We start from the raw sequence: 7,711 nt of genomic DNA, 5'->3' as shown, positions 1-7,711 counted from the left end.
TCTTCCCTTCTGGAGCTCAGAGACACTGAAAGATGAACCCCAACACAGCTGGGGGCTTGTGAGTACGCTCCAAGCTAAATTACTTCTCCTTGGTGTTGTTTTTGCAATGGAGGTGTGTTGACAATTTATGTGTTCAGAGAATTTTCTGTCTCTGATAGCTGAGCTTGAGCTTTTAGTAAGTCAAGCATGCAGTTAAATGTGAATAATAACAACATTATTCTATATTTTACTGATTTCTTTCCCCTTTAAGAAGCAGACCAGCTGGATGGAGCTTGTCTTGCATCACTTTAGTGCCACATGTTAGGGTGTGTTAAAACCAGATACATTAAACCAAAACCAGGTTGCTGCACATTACTAAAAGAGAGCTCTGCATGGCAAGACTCAAAAAGAGAAGACAAGAAACTTCCTTAACAGACTGATGGTAAACTGACTGTACTTACAAAGTATTTTTGATCCAACCAGGAAACTCCGTGCTTTACAACACAATCTGTGCCCTCGTGTAAACACACACACACATTCTTACACCATTCTACAATATATCTACAAAGCAACTATTATTCTTCTTTTGGCTTTTCCCTCTTCAGGGGTCGCCACAGCGAGTCATGCTCCATCTCACTCTCTTCATCCTCTGTCCTCACTCCAACTACCTCCATGTCCTCTCTAACTGCATCCATATATCTCCTCTTTGTCTTTTTCCTAGCAGCTGCATTTCTAACATCCTTCTACCAATATACCCACGGCCCCTCCTCTGGACATGTCCATTCCATCTCAGTCTGGCCTCTCTAACTTTATCTCCCAGTTGTTCAACCTGTGCTGTGCCTCTGATGATCCCTTCCTATTCTTATCCATCCTTGTCACTCCTAAGGAAAACCTCAACATCTTCATTTCTGCCACTTCCAGTTCAGTTCTTTTTGTCAATGCCACTGTCTCCAAAACATGGAACATAGCTGGTCTAACCACTGTCTTGTAAACTTTTCTTTTGTTCTTTGCTGCCATTCTTTTGTTGCAAATCACTCCTGAAACTTTTCTCCATCCACTCCATCCTGCCTGAAAACTCATTTTTATCTCTTTATTACATTCCCTATATTCTTGGACAGTGGACCCCAAGTGCTTGAAGTCCTGCACCTTTGTGACCTATGCTCCTTGTAGCCTCATTGTTCCACCAGCCTCCCTCTCATTCACACATGTACTCTGTGTTACTATAGCTGACTTTCATTCCTCTTCTTTCAAGTGGATACCTCCACCTCTCCAAGTTCTCTTCCATCTCTTCCCTGTTCTCACCACAGATCACAATGTCATCTGCAAACATAATATTCCATGGGGGTTCCTGTCTGACCTCATCTGTTAGTTGGTCCATCACCAGAGCAAACAAGAAGGGGCTCAGAGCCAATCCTTGATAAAATCCCACCTCTACCTTGAAGCTATCTGTCACTCCTACAGCACATCTCACCACTGTCCTGCTGTCCTCATACATGTCCTGTACCAGTCTAACATACTTCTCTGCTACTCCAGATTTCCTCATGCAACACCACACCTCCTCTCTTGGCACCCTGTCATATGCTTTTTCTAAATCCACAAAGACACAATGGAGTTCTTTCTGACCCTCTCTGTACTTCTCCATCAGCATCCTCAAAGCAAAGATGACATCTGTGGTGTTCTTTCTCAACATGAAACCAAACTGCTGCTCACAGTCACCTCTCATCTAAGTCTTGCTTCCACAACTCTCTCCCAGATCTTCATCTTGTGACTCAACAACTTAATTCCCCTGTAGTTGCTACAACTCTGTACATCACCCTTGTTCTTAAAAATGGGCACCAGCACACTTCTTCTCCATTCCTCAGGCATTTTCTTACCCTCAAATGTACCATTGAATATTTGAGTCAAAAACCTCACTGCCATCATCTCTCCAAGACATTTCCAAACCTCCACTATTATTTCATCAGGTCCTACTGCCTTCATCTTCTTTATTATTTTCAAATCTTTCCAAAATTCCCTCTCATTCATCTTCACCACTTCCTAGTCCACAGCTTCTATGACCTCTACTCTTTTTTCTCTTTCATTCTCTTCATTCATTAGTTCCTCAAAGTACTCCTTCCATCTTCCCATCACACTCTCCTTACTTGTTAGAACATTCCTATATTTAACAAGTCTAACCTGTTGCACATACTTTCCATCCTGATCCCTCTGTCTTGTCAATTAGTGCAAGTCCTTCTCAACCTCTTTAGTGTCCAGCCTGCCATACAACTCACCGTATGTCTTCTGCTTTGCCTTTGCTACCTCCTTCTTTGCTCTACATTGCATTTCTTTATATCCCTGTCTCCTCTCTTCAGTCCTCTCACTGTCATATTTCTTCTTGGCTAAGATCTCTGAATAGCTTCCTGCACTTCACTATTCCACCACCAGGTTTCCTTATCATTCTCTGTCCAGATGACACACTAAGTACTTTCCTACCTGTCTCTCTAATTACTGTTACTGTAGTAGCCCAGTCATCTGGAAGCTATTTTTTACCACCCAGAGCCTTTAACAGCTCCTCTCTGAACTCATCACAACATTGTTCCTTCCTCAGCTTCCACCCTTTGGTCTTCTTCTCTGAATTTACTCTTTTTCTCTTCTTCACAACCACAGTCATTCTACACACAACCATCTGATGCTGTTAGTCCATGCTCCCCTCTGCTGCAACCAGTCCTCAAATCTCCCTCAGGGTTACTCTTCTAAGTAAATCATTCTGTAGAGAACAAGTTGGTCAGTAGGTCTGAGGGGTCTTCAGTTTCTCTCCATGACAACAAGCCTCTTTCCTCAAGGCCACAGTGACCAATTTTGTGTGTGGGGGGTGGGGGTTCACAATAAACCAATCAGAGAGATTCACCACTGCCTGCAGCCTGCAAACTTTATGTTTCCTGTCAGGGAGGTGACAAACAGCACCTTGCGACCCAAAAACTTTTGTTTGATACACAGAAAACACATTTTACAGAATTCTTCAAACTCCAATCAACTTGAAGTGAGCATGAAACAAAAATATATGAATGTATCTGCTTATGTGACTACTGTATTGACTTGTTTGCTTTTAATTTACAGGCAGGATCATCTTTTATGTGGCTGCAGCTAAACTCCAGCCTATAGTTACTTTACCACCAGCTGCTGTGGGCTTAAATATGACACAGCAGTGCATTACTTTCTCAGACATGTTAGTGAGAAGTCAGTCTGCATATTTGTTTCTGGGAGTAGCGTCCTGTCTTTTACCCTTGTGTTTTGTGTGAACTAAACAGTGTGAAAGGAGGCTCCACACCCTTATGTTGTTTTCCAATTTTCCCCTCAGTAGATGAACATGATGGAGGTGTTAACTGCAAACAGATTTGTGACTGATTGCTTTGCTGGGTGGAAAATGGCACGTCATCCCCAGAGGATGTTATCCGAATGAATTTTTATGCTCTGCATTCTGCATTAAACATATCCAGTGACCCTCTTGTGGCTCCTTAAAAATGGCATGACAGCATTCTGGAGCTGAATTGCACATACAGAAGTAGAAGCATGCACACACACACACACACACACACACACACACGTACGCATGTCAAAGTGTGCACAAACATTTTCATGTGCTCACTCGCATGACAAAAATCTTTATTAACAACTTCATTCTCATTTGCTCACTCAGATGTTTTCCTCTTCCTCTGGTCTGAATACAAACAAGCAGTCTTATCCCCCATGACTCTAAGCAGGCCCGGACCTGAAGTGAATATTTGATGGGAAAATAAATATACTGAATATTTCATTATGCGCATATTGGAAACCCAACAGATCTGAAATGTGCCTGATGAAAGTGAAGACTAAAAAAATCCACCTCCCTGTCCGTCATCCATCAACCGTCAGAGGATGAGCCGAGCACTCGGAGACTCTGAATATTTTAAGCTTCATTTGGTTAAAGACGACACTTTGGTTCTTATCTGCTCCAACAACGTGGGAATGTGTAATGTTACAGGATTGAGAGAGAAAATGAAGAGTGGTCTGATGCCCTCTGCTGTGCAGAGTGGAAAATCTTATTACCATTGTTTATGGAAACAGCAGAAAACAGCTCACAGCTATGAAATTGTTCCATTTTGAATTATATCTGTTTCTGTTTTAAGATTCAGTAAAAAAAATAAAATGTTACTAACTCGGTCGCCTCCAGTCTTAGCTTCCCTCCATTGGCTCTCTGCCAAATTCAGAATAGAATTCAAAATCTTACGTCTAACATGCAAAGCACTCAGCAATCTAGCTCCATCTTATGTGACCAACTTTATTGTTCCATATTTTCCAAACAGAGCACTTCACTCTCAGACTTCTGGTTTACTTGTTGTTCCTAGAGTTTCCAAAAGTAGAATGGGAGGCAGATCTTTCAGGCTTCTCTCTTGCAGAACGAACTTCCAGTTTCTGTCCATGAGGCTGACACGCTGTCTGTTTTTAAGACAAGCCTTTTTTGATAAATCCTATAGTTAGGGTTCACGTGGGTTTCCTGAGCTATCCCTTAGTTATGCTACTATAGGGAAAAATGACCACATCTCTTCACTCTGATGCTGTCTTTACATGCTCTACTGTTCATGTTTGTATTTGTGAATACTATCATTATTTTTCTTTGTCTTCCTTTCTATAGAAACTAAATCTGTTAAGTCTTTCTTCTCCACTGCTGCCTCCAACCTGCTTAAGACGAGGAATTGTAACAAAAGTGAATATTTTAAGCCATCTGCTGGCTTCCAAAGAGATATCTGTTGTTCAAAAAGGCATTTTTAATGTACTTTATGTGAACGTTTTGTGTTCAGATGAGAATGAACTGACTGTAATGAGATTTCAATCTGGGTGTGTTTCTGACGGAACTGAACATGCTTCAATTTTATTTTACCCTGAAGTGACTTTTATTGTGAGATGGTGCTATAAACAACCTGAACTGAACTGAATTAAGAGAGGCATTTTTAAAGGGCTTTTTGTTCACTATTTAAGAACAGTTTATTTTGCCCTTGTTTAAACGTATGAAACTGAAAGCAGGCAATGATTAACATTGTATGTTCTTCTGTTTCTCAAAAATAAAAAAAAATAAAAAAAAGGCCAGAAATAAGTCAGTATAGTAATTTCTAAAGGTGGTTAGTTTTCTTTATTTTTCCTTCAAAAAGAAAATGAAACTTAAAAAATCAGAGTTGAGAAATGTTTTTACTGTAGTGGTTTGACAGGAAAAAAAAATTCAAACTTTGAGTGAAAAGAGCAGAAAGGATGCTGTTTGAGTCATGTGTCAGATTTAGAAGCCTCCCTGGCTGTGGATTTTCACCCAGACAGGGTTTTTTGTGGGCTAACGGCTGCCAAAAGGTGCTGCAGGATTGACTGTGTGACACGGAGGAGTGAAATCCTGCAGGAGGTTGACAGACATCTGCAGAATGTAAGGCAGAAAACATCAGACAGGTGTAAATCCAGAGTAATTAAAGGGATTTATTGTAATCAGACGGCACTTTAAAGAATATAAAGATGTAAACACCTGAGATTTCTGTCTGGTATAAAGTGCATTATTTTCTGCTTTTCTTAAGATAATTAAGTGAATGTTCTCATGTAAATATTATAGCGCTGTTGAGAAAAGACAGAACAAAATGGATTAAAAGCCTTAAACATTTTAATGATGGCAAAATCCTTAATTTGCTAAAGAGAACAAATGCATTAAAGAATGAAAATTATAAAAGTATGAGGACAATTTAATTACCTTAGTTGGTAAATACTCAAGAAACGTGTCTTATTACAGCTAGTATAAAATACACGCAAATCCCAATGTTTCAGTTGACGATGCAAAATTTCCTTTAAATACCGTTTTTTTTAGGCACTTTTTTTAATTAATGCAATACTGTTTTAGAATGATCTGTTTAAGTCTATGTTCAATAGTTACTGATTCTTATTATACTTTATATTTTGCTATTTTGGGGTGTAACTGGGACACTGTGCATAATTTCTTTCACGTGATGGATCCACAATAAAGATACTTGAACTTGATTTAAAAGTTCTCCCAGGTCTTTTAAAAAGATCATTTAATGTTGTGCATACTTGCTATCTAAAGTCTAATAATTCACACAGTTAAGTTTTTCATGGGCATGGAGCACGTTTTGCTAAATAAAAGCTCATTTATTTATCCAAAAACATGAAACAGTTTGTCGTGAAACTCAGGGCTGATTTCTTGCCAAAAAGTGTTGCTGAAAAAGAAAAAAACATGAGAAATGTGGATTCTGTTAATAATTTTTTTTTTTATCTTTTCTTTCTGTCAAAAAATATATTCAACCTGAATTTGAAAAAGTACAAATCCTTGCTGCTTTGGTGTATTTCTGTTGGTTAACTCAGACTTGGTGAATCCACCAAGAGAGGTCAGTGTTGCTCTGTTAGATACCCCAGAGGGAGCTCCTCTGAGGACTTGGTTCATTGATTGTATCTTTTCTTCAGTTTGCTCAATAGATAAATCATCAGGATTTATTGCAGCACAAATTATGTTGTTACTAAGAGAAGAGGAACAAAATCACTTCTTTCTCCAGAATTTACTACTGCAGATATGTTAAAGTGCTGACTGCTAAAGGTTGGTTAAAAAGCGACTGTAACTCGGTAAAGTGTCAGATGTGGAGCCAAGCCTTTTGGCCACAGGAACAAATGAGAGCGCTCAGCCTTTAATGTCAGCATTTTACTGCACATTCAGCAGATACTGCTGATTCAGTGGCTGTTCTGTGAAGACACAGGTGTGTGTGATGGAATGTGCTCATTTTAAAGTTACCTGATATGGTGCTTGAAAGTTTGTGAACCCTTTAGAATTTTCTTTATTTCTGTATAAATGTGATCTAAAACGTCAGATTTTCACGCAAGTCCTAAAAGTAGATAGAGAACCCACTTAAACAAATGAGACAAATATTATACTTGGTCATTTATTTAGTGAGGGAAATGATCCAATATTTGAGACAATGATGAAACAATGGTCTCTTGATGTCACATCACTCTTTACGTGCATTCCTGTTGATGATGCAGTAGAGGTGGTCAGTTTAAAATTAAAATCAGACACCACTCTGAGCAGCAGGACCACGCTTTCCACAGAACAACTGTGTCAACTCTTGAAACTGTGCCTGCAGTCAATCTACTTCACATATGGGGAGCAATATTATAGGCAGAAACATGGGTGTGCTATGGGGTCTCCAGTTTCTCCTATTGTTGTCAACCTGTACATGGAGGAGGTAGAAAAGAGAGCCTTGACGTCCTTTTCAGGGACACCACCAAGTCATTGGTTCAGGTATGTTGACGACACCTGGGTTAAAATCAAATCTCAGGAAGTCCAACATTTTACTGACCACATCAACTCTGTGGATAAATACATCAAGTTCACATGAGAAGATGTAAAAAATGACAAGTTGGCTTTCTTGGACTGTGAGGTCTCAGTCTCTGATAGAGGACATTTGCAAACTGAGGTGTACCGCAAACCCACCCACACAGACCAGTATTTGCAGTTTGACACCCATCACTCTTTGGAGCACAAGTTAGGAGTCATCAGGACTCTGTACCACAGAGCAGACAGCGTCCCCACTAGCTCAGGAGCCAGGCAGAAGGAGAAATCACACACAAGACAGGCTCTAGAGCAATGTGGATATCCTAACTGGGCCTTCCTGAAAGCAGAGAAGAAACCCAAACAGGACTCCAGTCAGCCAACAGGTGAAAAGGAGGAACCCAGACC

This window comes from Nematolebias whitei, chromosome 4 (assembly GCF_014905685.2).
Source record: "Nematolebias whitei isolate Nwh7 chromosome 4, NemWhi1, whole genome shotgun sequence".
Classification (NCBI taxonomy): domain Eukaryota; kingdom Metazoa; phylum Chordata; class Actinopteri; order Cyprinodontiformes; family Rivulidae; genus Nematolebias; species Nematolebias whitei.
The sequence above is the reverse complement of the archived record's forward strand: the minus strand, read 5'-3'. Positions refer to the sequence as shown.